Source organism: Ipomoea nil, unplaced genomic scaffold (genome assembly GCF_001879475.1).
Source record: "Ipomoea nil cultivar Tokyo-kokei standard unplaced genomic scaffold, Asagao_1.1 scaffold2845, whole genome shotgun sequence".
Taxonomy (NCBI): Eukaryota; Viridiplantae; Streptophyta; class Magnoliopsida; order Solanales; family Convolvulaceae; genus Ipomoea; species Ipomoea nil.
Genome location: NW_017619273.1, coordinates 3,633,623 through 3,648,776, shown reverse-complemented (window position 1 = coordinate 3,648,776; position 15,154 = coordinate 3,633,623). Strand labels below are relative to the sequence as shown.

Below are 15,154 nucleotides of genomic sequence, written 5' to 3'. Positions count from 1 at the left end.
CAAATAGTAACAACGTATGTTATGACACTATTATTATAGTAATAGTGACAACTTATTCGTAACAAATACTTTCTTGTCACAAGTACTATATTATCCATGACAAAAAAAAAAAAAAAAGTATCACAATTATTCAACACAATAGTGTCGAATTATTTTTTTTTGGTCATAAAAAGGGTATTATTTAGTAATTTTTGTTACAGAATTACAGAGCGTCACAAATATTTTTAATAATTTCATAACAAAAAGTGACAATATTAATGATAAAATAGTATTTTTTTTCTCACAATTGTTTCTCATTTCTAATGGTATTAACCAATTGTATTTTTATTGACAAAAAAAAAGTAGTCACAAATATTATACACAAGAGTGACCAGCAACTATTTATCACAAAAGTACAAAAATTTGTATCTGCATTATATTTTGTCACAATTACATTCGTTCCCGCCATAATTATAATGCCGCCAAAATGCACATATATTTAGTGACAACGTATGTTACGACACTATTATTATAGTAATAGCTAGTGACAACTTATTCATTACAAATACTTTCTTGTCACAAGTATTATACTATCTGTGACAAAAAAAAAAAATATTATTACAATTATTCAACACAATAATTTTGATTTATTTTTTTGATCACAAAATGGTTATTATTTGTGACTACACGAAGTGTCACAAAATATTTTTTCAAAATGTCATCATTCACAAGTATTATACTATCTGTGACAAAAAAAAAAAAAATATTATTACAATTATTCAACACAATAATTTTGATTTATTTTTTTGATCACAAAATGGTTATTATTTGTGACTACACGAAGTGTCACAAAATATTTTTTCAAAATGTCATCATTCAACACTATGAGTCATTGCAATTTTGCGTGGTCCCCTTAACTCCCTAGAGTGTAATACTAAAATCTCAAAGGAGAAAAGTTATGAAAATGCAAGAAATTCCATTGCCAGGAATCGAACTCGGGTCTCCTAGCTGAGAACCAGATATCCTAACCACTGGACGACAACGGATACACGTTGCACTCAATCACTTAAAAGCTTATTATAATATGATAAATATATTTACATTATAAAAATAAAAAAGACAGTAGTTGCGGTGAACGTGGATCGAACACGTGACCTTCAGATCTTCAGTCTGACGCTCTCCCAACTGAGCTATCCCCGCAATTGTGAAAGATTTTCTTTGTTTCCTTATAATAGCTTAAATTCTTTGATTATAATACAGCCGAAAAATGGATTTCATTTGCAGCACTAGCAAACTATTTTAAATTTTTTAGTATCCAAGAGTGTGTTAGTTTAGTTCATATTCATACAATCACAAATGTTTGGGTCTGCTATGTGAGAAGATCGGTAAATTGTATTATTCATACATTGTATTGTTAACTATTAACTAGTTTTTGCCCCGTGCGATGCACGGCATAAAATTTAAGTAACTTTATTATTGATAATATTTTTAAAACAATAAAATAAAATATTAATCATGAAATTAAAACTTATTCTGAAATGTATATTTCTTTAACAATACTAAATTGGTTGTTATATCGAACATCACATACTGTTAGCATATATTATAAAGAATTGTGTTATAACATACCACATGAGATTTAAAAAGTGTACATTAAAATAATTATATACACACACACACACACACACACACACACATTTTTATAAAAAAAAAAAATTAAAAATTAGGAAATCAAACAATATACAATAAAAAATTATGAAATTAAATTTTCTTATATATAAAAACATTTATTAATATGATTTTCAATTAAAGCCTATAGTACATATACTTGACAATATATAAATAAAAAATACAGTATCATCATCATACATTGAAACTAACTACGAAAATCTTTTCTTAAAAATTGCTTAATAATAATAATAATTATATACGTACAACATATATAAATCTAAACTAAATATGAAATATTTCATGACATGAAAGAAAAAATAAAACCTGCTTAACACTAAATTAATTTATATAATAAAATGTTAACTTAAAAAATACTGGAATGTATTACCTGCTTCATCATTAAATAACAATAATTGTAGATTAACATGTATTGAAAATAGATAAGTATGCTGCATTATATACCTTAAAATGATGCAATTTCATTTAATTGGTATTTAATACCTTAAAATGATGCAATTTCATTTAGGCGGGAAATTGATTGGCAAAAAACATTTTGCTATTATATAGAGTAAGATGTTACTAATTTTAATATAAGCCCACTTTCTAAATATGTATATTTTGTACTATCATAACGCTTTGATTTATTAATTTAGAATTCCCGCTTTGTTATAATTATATTATAGCACATTTTGTTTCCTTTCTTGTCCAACAGAAACTACCATCAAGTGTCATTTGCATAACTATCTTTTCCTTTACAGCATGTTTGGTTCAAATTGTAAAAATTCAGTATGTAAATTGTGATTATTTAGTATATAAAACCAGTATGTAAATTGTGAATATTAAGTATATAAAAATTGTGAACATCTAATATGTAATTGTGAACATTCAGTATGTAAATTTTGAACATTCAGTATATAAATTGTTAATTTTTGGACCCGGATCCACAGAATAATTTGCCTTATTGTGGCATGGCCATTTTTAGTTATCCATTAACAAAATCGTTGAGTTGTCGTTAAATACAAAGACATTTCAATCTTTTATTATACAAAGTAGGTTGAACAATTATATATATATACACATATATTTGAGGAAAGTTATATTTTTTAATGTTTTATTTTTTTTTTATTTTGAAAAAAATTCACAATTAAAGAACAAAATGTCCTTGTTTTTAATGATATTTAAACTGTTTTGTAGATAAATCACCAAAAATAGTCATGCCATAATAATATTAAGACCAAAAGTAAATGTTCTGATAAAAAATGATTTAAAATGGACTGCCACCTATAAATCTACAACCAAAAATGAAATTAACTCTTTTTAATTCATTGTTTGTGTGTCAAATATTTTAGTCTCATTGATTGTAGGTAATTTAATTAGTTCCCCTTTATAAAGTTTGTGAAACTATTTAATATCACATTTTGTCATATTTGTGAGTACTAAAATGTTACCTCAGCTCGTTAAGTCCTTTCATTAGTTGTCCATCAAATCACCGTCAAACCAAGAGATGAAAAGATCACTTTGTCCCTAAAGAGGACATATTTAGGTAAATCAATAGTAGAATGAGCCTAACTGATATTAACTCTTACCATGCTTGATGCACACGATTGCACAATATAACATTTCAGGTAAACAGATCTAGAATGCTCATAATTAACTGACTCAAATTAATTAAGAAGGCAATATATAGGTCCTGAGAGTTTAGCTTATAACATTGTGGATACAAAGCTTGACTAGCTAAATTGTGTTTTAATTTGTAGTAACCATTTCTATGTAATTGATCATAATTCTCTTGGCGTTACGTTGTTGCAGGAACAAGCCATAATGGTCCTTGATGTTGATCTTGAGTCTTGAGAACCGGCCCCAAAAAGTGAACGAAAGAAATATGTACTAGTTTAATTTCTGATTATTATATATACCAATAAGTTAGCAGCCTTTGCAAATACTTCATTGCAGAAAGGTATTACTGTTAGGGATTAAGAAATATGTAAGTGTGTTACAAAAATATAATTATGAACTTTTTACATTAAGTACAATTATATATTAATAATTCAGGCGTCTCAAATACAAGTCACAAGAAACTTTTTTGCTAATACAACTACTTGTTTCTCTCACTAGCAGTCCTTTGAGAAAATCTCAAACTCTTCATCGACTCAATCTTCACTGTCTGATCACCATACGCCAAGGGTCAACCACGAAGTCACATTGCTAGATGGTCAATGCCCTCCAAAGAAAGTGATGGTTAAGTTTGAGGTTGGACTTAAGAATCTGGATTATTTTATGCTTAGAATGAAAAATGATACTTGAAAGCATTTTTAATTTGCATAGAGATAATCAGGAAGTTGTTCAAGAAACATTTTCTTGTAAGCATGAAGTCCTTTTTATATAGACGACGTAGATTGAGCCGCATTATGAAATTCAAATTTGTGCATGCATGGTCACTCAACAAGTGGTAGCCATAAAAAAGATACCGCATTCCCCAATTTCCGCTGTCAAATACTTGATTTGTGATGCCATGAACCATAGTTGGGTAAGACCGTTTCCGTATTTGTGTAATAAGCATACTTTGGTCCAAAAAGTCGATCTCATTGTTACGTTGTTTATCTCTAATTCGTCTCTAGTAGTATATATTGATTTTAACTTTGAATGTGTCTAACAATTCTTTTTATCATTTGTCAAATGAACTCCTTTCGAGGTTGATAAATCATTTTTTCCATTATATTAGAAACTCAACCTTGAAAATTTTTTATATGCGGTGTGTGCCAATCATATAAAAGTTGACTCAAACAAAGTTGTTTAGGAAGTGTAACTTGGTAAATTCTTCAAAAAACACTTCTTTTGACTCATCTCCTTCTGACATCTTATTCTTTCGAATATTCTTCTTCCGGCTATACTTTTTTCGAGTAAGATCCTTCCGAGATAAGATTACATTATTTACGAATTAAGTAGGTTGATGAAATTTTGAGGCCGGAATCTTGATCATCCCTAGGTGGTTAAAAAAATAAATTTGTTTATATCAATCAAAAGGAAAGTGGGAATGGATTGAGGAAATAATCAAAAATTAATTTTAAAATATGAAATACGGAGTACTTTATTATGGGGTTATCGATCTAATAATTTACTTAAATTAAATTGGGAAAGAAGTAATATTTTAAATGAAGGATTACGTAATCCAAAATTTAGAAGTAATATTAGACCTATCCAAATTAAATGAATATTTTTTTTTTGAGTATTATTTAAGTGTAAACAATTAACAACCTGTTATTTCCTAATTATTATATTTGAGTTGTGAGGGAGGCGGTGCTCTTAGTTACTCGATCTGTTTCCCGCTCTTTATCGTAACTCTCTTCTTAACGGTAGCCGCGATCATTTCCTTCGATCACTTTCTCTCTGATCATTTCAATAATCGTTCTCTACAATCATATCATCCCTGAGTATCTGAGGTACAGCCTGAGACTGAGTCTGAGTTTTTCTTCGGATTTGTTTGGGGGCTGATTTCCCAGCAATGACGATAGGAAATTTGAAGATCGGAATCTCCATGCAAGGAAATAAGAAAAGAGACGAGGGTTTGAAGATGACGAGGAATGGAAACAAAAAGTCTGAATCCAAGAAGCGTGGATTTGATGATTTTGAAGTAGATGCCGGAAAAGAAAAGAGGCAGCGGAGTATAAGGGAAGACTGCGGAAGGGTTCGCCCGGCGATTCACACTACTACTTCACTTACTACTATTGCTGCTCAGCTTTCTCCAACTAAGGCTCTACGTGTTGCGCTGATGAAGAAACGTTATGCACATCTCATTTTCAAAGCAAATCATCAAGACGAAGGAGATAATGCTAACCCACTGAAACAACAAGAAGAAAGAGAGAGACTGGAGATTGCAGAGAAAGCCAGGATTGAACAAGAAATCAAAGCTGCCCAAACACTTTTACAAATGAGAACAAAGGCCGATCCCGAGGTCATAATCCAGAGACAAAGAGAAAGAGAAGCTGCCAGAATAGCATTGGAGAAGATGGAAAAGACTGTTGAATTCAATGATGCTCTACAGATAATGAGAGATTTTGAGAGTTTGTTGAATACTAATATTTGTTAGAAACTACAAGAGTATTAATTTTTTACTGCATGGAGCAAGTTTTTTGCTTTCACCAATACTCGCACCCTGCAAACATGCTTATCTTGGTATTTAGAGCCTATGTTATATCTCATAATCATTGCAAATTTGATTCCTTAAATTATGGCTTTGTTTGACAGAACTTATTTAGGAGCTTATACCTTATTTTAAATTACTAATAAGCTAAGCTCTATTTGATAATATTTCCAAAATAAGCTAGTAGCTTCTTAACTTTTTTTCCATCTTTATCCTTATTATTTTAAATAAAATTACATCCTTTATTCCTCTCAATTAAAACCATTTTGGCGTTTTTTATTGTGCTATATTATTATTATTATTATTATTATTTAGGATTTAGGATTGTATTTGATGTATTGATGGTACTCATATAGCCGCGTGCATCATATCCCTAAGGTTGATCAATTGCGATATAGTGGGAGAAAGAAAATTAAGGAATTTCAATATTTATGGCAACGTGTGACTTTGATATGTGTTTCACTTTTGTATGTAAACAAACCTATTTAACTTTAAAATTATTTATATTTTATGAAGATGTCATTTTTAGTCTTTTTACATTTATCTGGTTATCAAAAAGTTAATTTTACCAAACACTTTTAACATAATCAGCTAGCTTAACCGCTCTTCAATTTTCAGCTTCTAACTTATAACCCGTTTTCAGCTACTTTTCAACTTCCTTTTCAACTAGGTTTGCCAAACATAGCCTGTATCTCATTTGGTTCATTAGGTAATTATTAAAAAAAAAAATCATTTTTACATCCCATTCTGTCCTACATTGATAATTGATAATTGACATATTATAGAGGGGCATAACTTACAATTTTTTCTATAATAATTTACACTTTGCAAAAATGTATTTTTGGGGCGTATGATGAAATCTGTTTCTGTTACCTATTATTTCTATGATTTTTTGGATATAAAATGCAATATATTTTATTTCACACATTTAATAAATATAGCTATGCATTGGTTATATACATAAAATACCGCAGTAAATGATACAGAAATTTTCTTATCTATAAATTTTAAATAAAATATATTCATTAAATACACACATTACTCAAATTTACAGTCAAAATTACTTTTTTAGCATGATGATTTGGATTTTTTATGTCTACTTTTTCAAGGGTCTTTTTCAAACAAACTTGAACACGTATGCATTTAACATGCAGTATTAGAAAATGATGTGTTTCATTCCCCGTAAATAAAAAAAATAAAAAATAAAAAAAAATGATTCAATACATTTGATATAAAAATATTACCTCTATATAGTATCAGTAGCCCAAAATGATCAAGGGCTTTCAACCCACCTCTAGCCATAATTCCATTACTTTTATCTCCTCCAAACTTACTTTCTCATGTTTGATATGAATCCTTATAAAGATAATTCATTCAAAGAATTATATCCAAGATATTTTCAAATTCAATGATAATAAAAGGTACAATGATAATAAGAGTTACCTTTGGTGTACACAAAGTCTCCCTTGAACTCCAATTTCACGAAGGACCAAGAAATAACCCTTAGCATGCCTCAAGCTCCTCAAGAATGCAATATTGATGTAATAGATTGGGTTCTCAAGTAGTTCGATCCCTTGATTCTATGAATTGATAGTTCCACATTCCTAAAATCTAAAGTTAGCAGAATCCGGGTTTTGATTCAATAGATCGATGAATCAAGAACACTATTCGATAGGTCTACGAATAAAAGAAAGAATTCTTATGCAAGTGTAAAGAAAACTTAAGGAATTTTATTGATTATAAAAAAATTTGGATTTTTTGGAGGAGAATACACAAGTACACAACCCTATATATATACATGCTAGGAGATCTTTCACATATTATTCCCTATGAATGGTCATGCTATCTAAGAGACCTTTCACATCCCTATGAATGGTCTTGCTATCTAGGAGACCTTTTGCATCCCTTTGAATGGTCATGCTATCTAGGATATTTAATTTATACATTTTATAACAGAGTTGATCTTGGAGATAATCTAAAATTAAAATTCTAAGTTGGAAAATGTTATGATTAAGCCTCTTCCATATCAGCTTTAATGCAAGTAAAATGATTTAAGTATCCGCCATCCTTGGTTGGGCTTGGATTTGGGCATGTATAATTCTTTCATTTTTCAAATGGACTTCTTATTGGAACTTTTGGGGAATGGCAAATTATTGTGTAGACCATGGTCCACATAGTGTTATGTGGAGTATAACAAAAAGTACATTTTTAATATACTAAATGTACATTATTTTTGTACTGAATGTACATTATACAATATAATGTACACTCAGTACAAAAATAATGTACATCCCCTAAATATAATGTACATAATTTTTGTACTGAATGTACATTATTTTACAATATACAAAATATGGTCCATACAACTTGTGTGGACCATGATCTACACAATAATGATTGTTGTAGAATGGTTCGTATCATTCTCCCTTTCTTGAAATAGATTTGTTCTCGAATTCGAATCTTAAATTAAAGACAAATTAGCAAGCTCACTTTTTGCCTTATCATGTTTATACAACTTCATCTTGAGATGCTTGGCACGAGTTGCTCCAATTAACTTCATTCTTCTTTTTTCTTGTTTACTGTCTTTTTTTAGTTACCAAGAGAGACTGTAATGTATAGGTAACACCTTAGGTTGTTCCTTCGGACTATACCATTGTTTGTAGTCCCTTCGTTTGGCCACAAACTAAGTTCAAGCTAGGGCTGGAGTGGCAAGTACACTTCTAATGGTGGAGATTCCATTTTTCTCTCCTTGATTTCTTCTTTCTAGGCTTCTAGCTTCAAGACTAGTTTGAGAGTTTCTTTCAACCTCAATTGAATTTCTTTTACTTATTTTGGAACGAGAGGCTTAAACACATATATAAATCTATTGTATGTGACAATTTATCTACAGTTGAGTTCATTAAAGTAAAATTGTCTATCATGTTGTTTGTTATCACCTTCCTAGCTAGCAAAACATGTGCAGTATGTATTCACACAATATCACATAGAACCTCATCACTATACTTGCTAATTCAAAAATAAATTAAAACTTGTTTAGTCACTCTCACGACCCTTGAATCAGTAAGACTATATGATTTGGGGTGATCGATAAGAAGTAACTTAAAGTAATCCACCATGACATCACAAGCCAAATTTATACAACGATCTGAATTGATAATGATAAGGCATCCCTTCCCATGAATGTTTCTCCTTGCATAGGGTATGCTTTCTTTGTTGTCATCAATGTGTAGTGCTAACATCTCTGAGTTTTTTTGCACTTTTAGTCCCACGACTATAGTGTCATTAACAACTTTGATCAACGACTTTCAAAACATGGAGAAGTAGTCCACGACAATTACTTTCTTAGCGAATGGTTCTTCCGCTGCATTCTCCATTCAATTTTAGCCGGAATTTTTTTTTTCCTTTTTAGCGTACAAAAGTACAAAAATTTGTGTCCACATTATATAGTGTCACAATTACATTCGTTCCCCCCAAAATACACATATATTTAGTGACAACAAATAGTGACAACGTATGTTATGACACTATTATTATAGTAATAGTGACAACTTCTTCGTAACAAATACTTTCTTGTCACAAGTACTATATATAATATCCGTGACAAAAAAATTATCACAATTATTCAACACAATAGTGTCGAATTATTTTTTTGGTCACAAAAAGGTTATTATTTAGTAATTTTTGTTACAGAATTATAAAACGTCACAAATATTTTTATTAGTCATAATAGTATTTTTTTTTCTCACAATTGTTTTCATTTCTAATGGTACTAACCAATTGTATTGTTATTGACAAAATAAGTTGTCACAAATTATTATACACAAGAGTGACCAGCAACTATTTGTCACAAAAGTACAAAATTTGTAACCACATTATATTATGTCACAATTACATTCGTTCCCGCCATAATTATAATGCCGCCAAAATGCACATATATTTAGTGACAACAAATATTGACAATGTATGTTACGCCACTATTATTATAGTAATAGTGACAACTTATTCGTAACAAATACTTTCTTGTCACAAGTACCATACTATCCGTGACAATAATAATAATAATAATAATAATAATAATAATACAATTATTCAACATAATAGTGTCGAATTATTTTTTTTTTATCACGAAAAGGATATTATTTGTGACTACACGAAATAGAGGGAAGTGTCACAAAATATTTTTCAAAATGTCTTCATTCAACACTATGAGTCATTGCAGTTTTGCGTGGCCCCCTTAACTCCCTAGAGTGTAATACTAAAATCTCAAAGGAGAAAAGTGATAAAAATTTAGAGAATTCCGCTGCCGGGAATCGAACCCGGGTCTCCTGGGTGAAAGCCAAACATCCTAACCGCTGGACGACAACGGATACATGTTCTACTCAATCACTTAAAATTTATTTTACATTATAAAAATAAAATAGACAGAAGTTGCAGTGAAGTGGATCGAACACGTGACCTTCAGATCTTCAGTCTGACGCTCTCCCAACTGAGCTATCGCCGCAATTGAGAAAGACTTTCTTTGTTTTTATATTAATACCTTAAACTCTTTGATTATAATACAGCCCAAAAATGGAATTCATATGCAGCACATGCAAATTATTTAAATTGTTTACTATCCAAGAGTGTGTTAGTTTAGTTCATATTCATACAATCACAAATGTTTGGGTCTGCTATGTGAGAAGATCGGTAAATTGTATTCTTCACGCATTGACCAAAGCATTGGATCCTCATTATTTATTGTTTGTTAGGATGAGAAGCCTGGCCGATATAGTTTACTTGATTTGATCTCTTTAGTTTAACAACATTGTTGTTTGCTTAAAAAAACTTTTCCACAAAGCTTAAGAACCTTTTCCTTTCTGTTCGGCGAAAATCACACGTTAGACTCTATTTTACTAACTAGATATCCGTATTATGATACAATATAAGTCTAAGTTTTGAAAAAAACTTGGATGAGATTGGATCCGGATCTCGTTGAATCTAAACAATCTTATTGTTTTGAGAATGAAGAAATAAAGAAGCCATTGCAATTGCCGAAAATACTAGGCCTATTAATGGTACAAAAATAGAGGGAAGGTTCATCATAGATGGGTACCTTGATTTACTATTTGTATCTGTTATTCTTTCTAGAAATCTATTCTATAATATAAATCTATTCTATAAAATAAATAGAAATATCAAATAAAGATATCTTGTAATTAAGTAATAAAATAATTAGAATGAAGTATTTGAATTCTTATGAGTTCGTAGATAATTTTTTTATTTAGATTATATAGTGTTAACTATTACAGGGCGTTTGGTTGGAGGGGGGAAATTATGTGGGAAAAGAATTTTAATTCCATGGGAGTTTAATTACTGGGAATAAAGTGGAAATTTAAATTCCAGTGTTTGGTTGACAGGAATAGAATTACTGGAAATTTCAATTCCAATGTTTTGTATACATGGGAATAGAAAGGGAATAAGTAGTATAAAGTAAAAAATGTTCATTATTGTTGTTAGACATTAATTTTAGGTTAAAAAAAGAAGAGGTAATTTTGACTCATCACTATCTTTTTTTTCCAGGAATTAAAATCCCAGGAAGGGACATGGGATTTTAATTCCATGAAAATGGAGGAATTGCAATTCCATGGAATTGCAATTCCCTCCAACCAAACTACGGAATTTAATGGCCTTTGGAATTAGGTGGGAAGGAAATTTAAAATCCCTCCAACCAAACGCCTTGTTAATGTTACTAATTTTAATATAAGCTCACTTTCTAAATATGTATATTTTGTACTATCATAACACTTTGATTTATTAATTTAGAATTCTCGCATTTGTTATAATTATATTATAGCACATTTTGTTTCCTTTCTTGTCCAACACAAACTACCATCAAGTGTCATTTGCATAACTATCTTTTCCTTTACAGCGTTCAGTATGTAAATTGTGAATATTTAATATATAAAATTGTGAGCATTCAACATATAAAATGTCAACATTTAGTATGTAAATTGTCAGGGACGGAGCCAGGAATTCTGTTGAAGGGGGGGGGGGGGGGGGGGGGGCAAAATAGGGACGAATTCAGAATTTTTTTCCAATAAAGGCGAAACATTAAAACAAAAGAAATATTAAAAAAAAAATTACCTAAGAAATATATGTGTAAATATTATTGGATATGGGTGAAAAAAATAAAACACATCGAAATTTTATAAAAATATTTATAACAAAATATGAAACATAATTAATTTGATAAAATAATTTAAATAAAAAACACATTATAATTAAATTACACATCTCATTATTCTTGACATTCTTTTTTGTCATTTTGTCATGCAAACACTCTTTACTTGGTTTTGTTTAAAGTAAACATGAGTTCTTTTCATTTATTAAATTAAAAATAAAAATATAAAATAGGCGTTGTCTTGTTTGAATGCTCCCAAATTTCAATATCTTCTTCTAGGATTTTGATTCATTCAAGAAGTTCGAATCTTCAATCTCTAGTCACAATGACATAAAAGGATCTGAACTCACTTCATTAGAATTATGATGTTGCCTTTGAAAACTTGATGAAGAAGAGTTTGACATTATTATATTCATAAGCAAGTAGATGAAATCCTTTTAAAAAAAATTGAGATAAATTAAAATTTTCACCGTGGAAACAAAATCTATTAATTAAGCAACGAGCTGAGTTTTCTTTTTCATTTAGTCTATTAATTAAGGTAAAAATTTGATGATAAATTTCTCCTCAACCATAATCTAGTGATAAGACACACTACAAGAAAACAACAAAATATTTACAGATTTAATAACAGAAAAATAATTATAGATAAAATACTAATGGACCTACAAAAATCCGTTGATAAATTAAATAAGTACAAATTTCTTCATAATAAATTAATTAATTTTCTTTTTGTAGTGAGAGTTTTTGAGGTTCTATTGCTCTCCTCTGGAAAATATTTGATGAAGATAGAATTTTGTGTTCTTTAGGCAAGGAGGTTTGCTATCTTCAGTAACTAGGTGTTTGTTCCAGGTATCCTACCTATCTTGTTTGAATAAATAAATATCAATGTAACAGAGCTAGTAGCATTCAAAAAAATAAATATCAATGTTTTTTTTTTTTGAAACAATAAATATCAATAAGAAAATTAACGTTCTCCTCATGTAACAAATTTGACTACCTTACACATCAACTACGTTGACTGACTATCACATATATTTGTTAGTCTTGCTTTGACTCGTCGCATGCATCAAATAACATTCTTATATAAACTTAATACTGTAATTATCGCAGACAATCTCAGTTAAGTAGATCAGAGTGTTAGCTTGATAATCACAAGTTATATTTGTTTACATCTTTGTGGTCCTTTGTCAAATAAAGTCATAAGTCGAGTTTAACCATTACACAAATCAAATAGTCGATGCGTGTTTGTTCCTTTGGTTACTCAGAAAAGAAAAATAATACATCAAGTATTTTTTGTGTGTAAAATATTTTAGTCTCATTGATTGTAGGCCGCCTGGTAGACAAAATATCAGATTACATTAAGAAATGTTAGATTGTTGGAAATGTTAGAGTAGCTTGGTAAATTAGCTATTAGTTGATAGCTGTTTGGTATAATTTTTTTTTCTCAAAAAACTAATTGAAAAAATTGTTTTGAGTAGCTTTTTGAATTTTAACATTTTGAAATACAAAAAACTAATTAACCAAACACTTATATTGGATTTTAAACTAAGTCAAATAACTAATAATGGCCAAATAAGCCAAAATCAATCTATAAGCTAAAGACATGTTTAACTATTAGCGGATCCGCCAAAATTTTGACAGATCCGCTAACATTGGCATTTTGACCAAGGTCAAAAGGCAAAAATCACTGTTTGGTTAACAGTTTAGAGCAGCGGATTGCTCTAGCAACGGATTTTTCCAAACCGCTGAGACTTTCCTTCCCAAAAATACCCCAACTTATTTCTAAAATTTATAAAAAAAAATTACATTGTCATTTATGAAGCCTGAGGCTTCTTTAAATAAAGAAGCCTCATGCTTCTCTATTCTTGCCCATCCGATGTGGGGAATGGGCATCGGCCATCGAATGGGCAAGAGGTGAACATTACAATTAAAGGGGCGTTGAGCTCCCTTTAACAAGGGAGCCAACGCCCCTTTTTTTATTTAACTAACGATGTGGGATCTAATGTCACATCTTATTTTTCTTTTTTTTATTTATTTATTATTATTACTAGTATTTGCGTCCGTGCGATGCACGAAATGAATTTGTTGTAATATATTAAGAATATTTAGATTGATATATAATTATTTAAATTAGAGCATCGATCAAATATTATATAGTGCAATTCAAGGTATGGTTTTGATCGTTTATGTGTTTTTATGTTATCAATGTTTGAATAATTGAATTTGAGCAAATAATTGCTCAAATTAATAGCTAATGTGTAAATGTACGTATGCGGTGCTGTAATTGGAGATTTTATTTAAAATTAGCCAAATGTGCCTGTTCTCTCTAGCAACTCAGTTATAAGAATGAATTGATATCTTAATTCATTTGTATGGAAAATATATTTGTTGTCTAGATATATATCAATTTTGCCATTTAATAAAACATAATATCACCGATTGTATTTACATATTATTGAAACCTCTTTGTAGACAACATTTGTAGTAGCAACTTAGTGATCCTTTTATATTTTCAGTCAATTAGTACTATCATATTCATTTTCAACCAATTAAATTTATATTTTCAATCAATTAGTCAATTAGAATATTAGATGTAGTGATAATTTTACCTAATTTTCGTTCCATTTTTAATTAATGATGTAGAATATTTTTATTAAAATATTTTCGTTCTATTTTTAATTTATCTTTACTATTGTTTAAAATATGCATTTACTATTGATGATTTAGAATATTATTATTTAAATATTTCCATCCAATTTTTAATTTCCGTTCCATTTTTTAAATTAAAATTCAATGATCTGACATTTTTTTTTTCATTTTATTCAATTATGGATCATTTTATATTTGCAGTCAATTATTAATATTCATTTCCTTTTTATATTTTCAGTCAATTAGTCATGTGTTGATCCATGGCGCTCATCAAGATCTGCCAGGTAATTAGGTAATGGAACTCTGCTCACAACAAGTGCCTTACCCTTGTTATACGCATGACTTTCTTCCCAGAAATAAAAGACCAGAAGAAAAAAATTAGCATTGTCTTCATCATATCAAGCTTTATACTGTAAATTGACACTGAAACATGTTAGGATTGATGGGAGGGGAGACAACAACATATTAAAGTCTATTGTTTGAAATATATATTATATAAGCTCAGTCTGCTCATGCCATTTGTAGTATTCTCAAAACTTCACAAATCAACTTTC

At 29.6% G+C, this 15,154-nt stretch overlaps 3 non-coding genes across 3 annotated transcripts; all 3 read right to left on the bottom strand.

The window, feature by feature from the left end:
* Window positions 1–1,106: 1,106 nt before the first annotated feature.
* TRNAF-GAA lies at window positions 1,107–1,179 on the bottom strand. Its single transcript has one exon. It is a non-coding gene; the product is annotated as a tRNA-Phe (tRNA).
* Window positions 1,180–10,086: 8,907 nt separating this feature from the next.
* Window positions 10,087–10,158, bottom strand: TRNAE-UUC. The gene has a single exon. It is a non-coding gene; the product is annotated as a tRNA-Glu (tRNA).
* Window positions 10,159–10,220: 62 nt separating this feature from the next.
* On the bottom strand, window positions 10,221–10,292 carry TRNAF-GAA. The gene has a single exon. It is a non-coding gene; the product is annotated as a tRNA-Phe (tRNA).
* Between the last annotated feature and the right edge of the window lie 4,862 nt (window positions 10,293–15,154).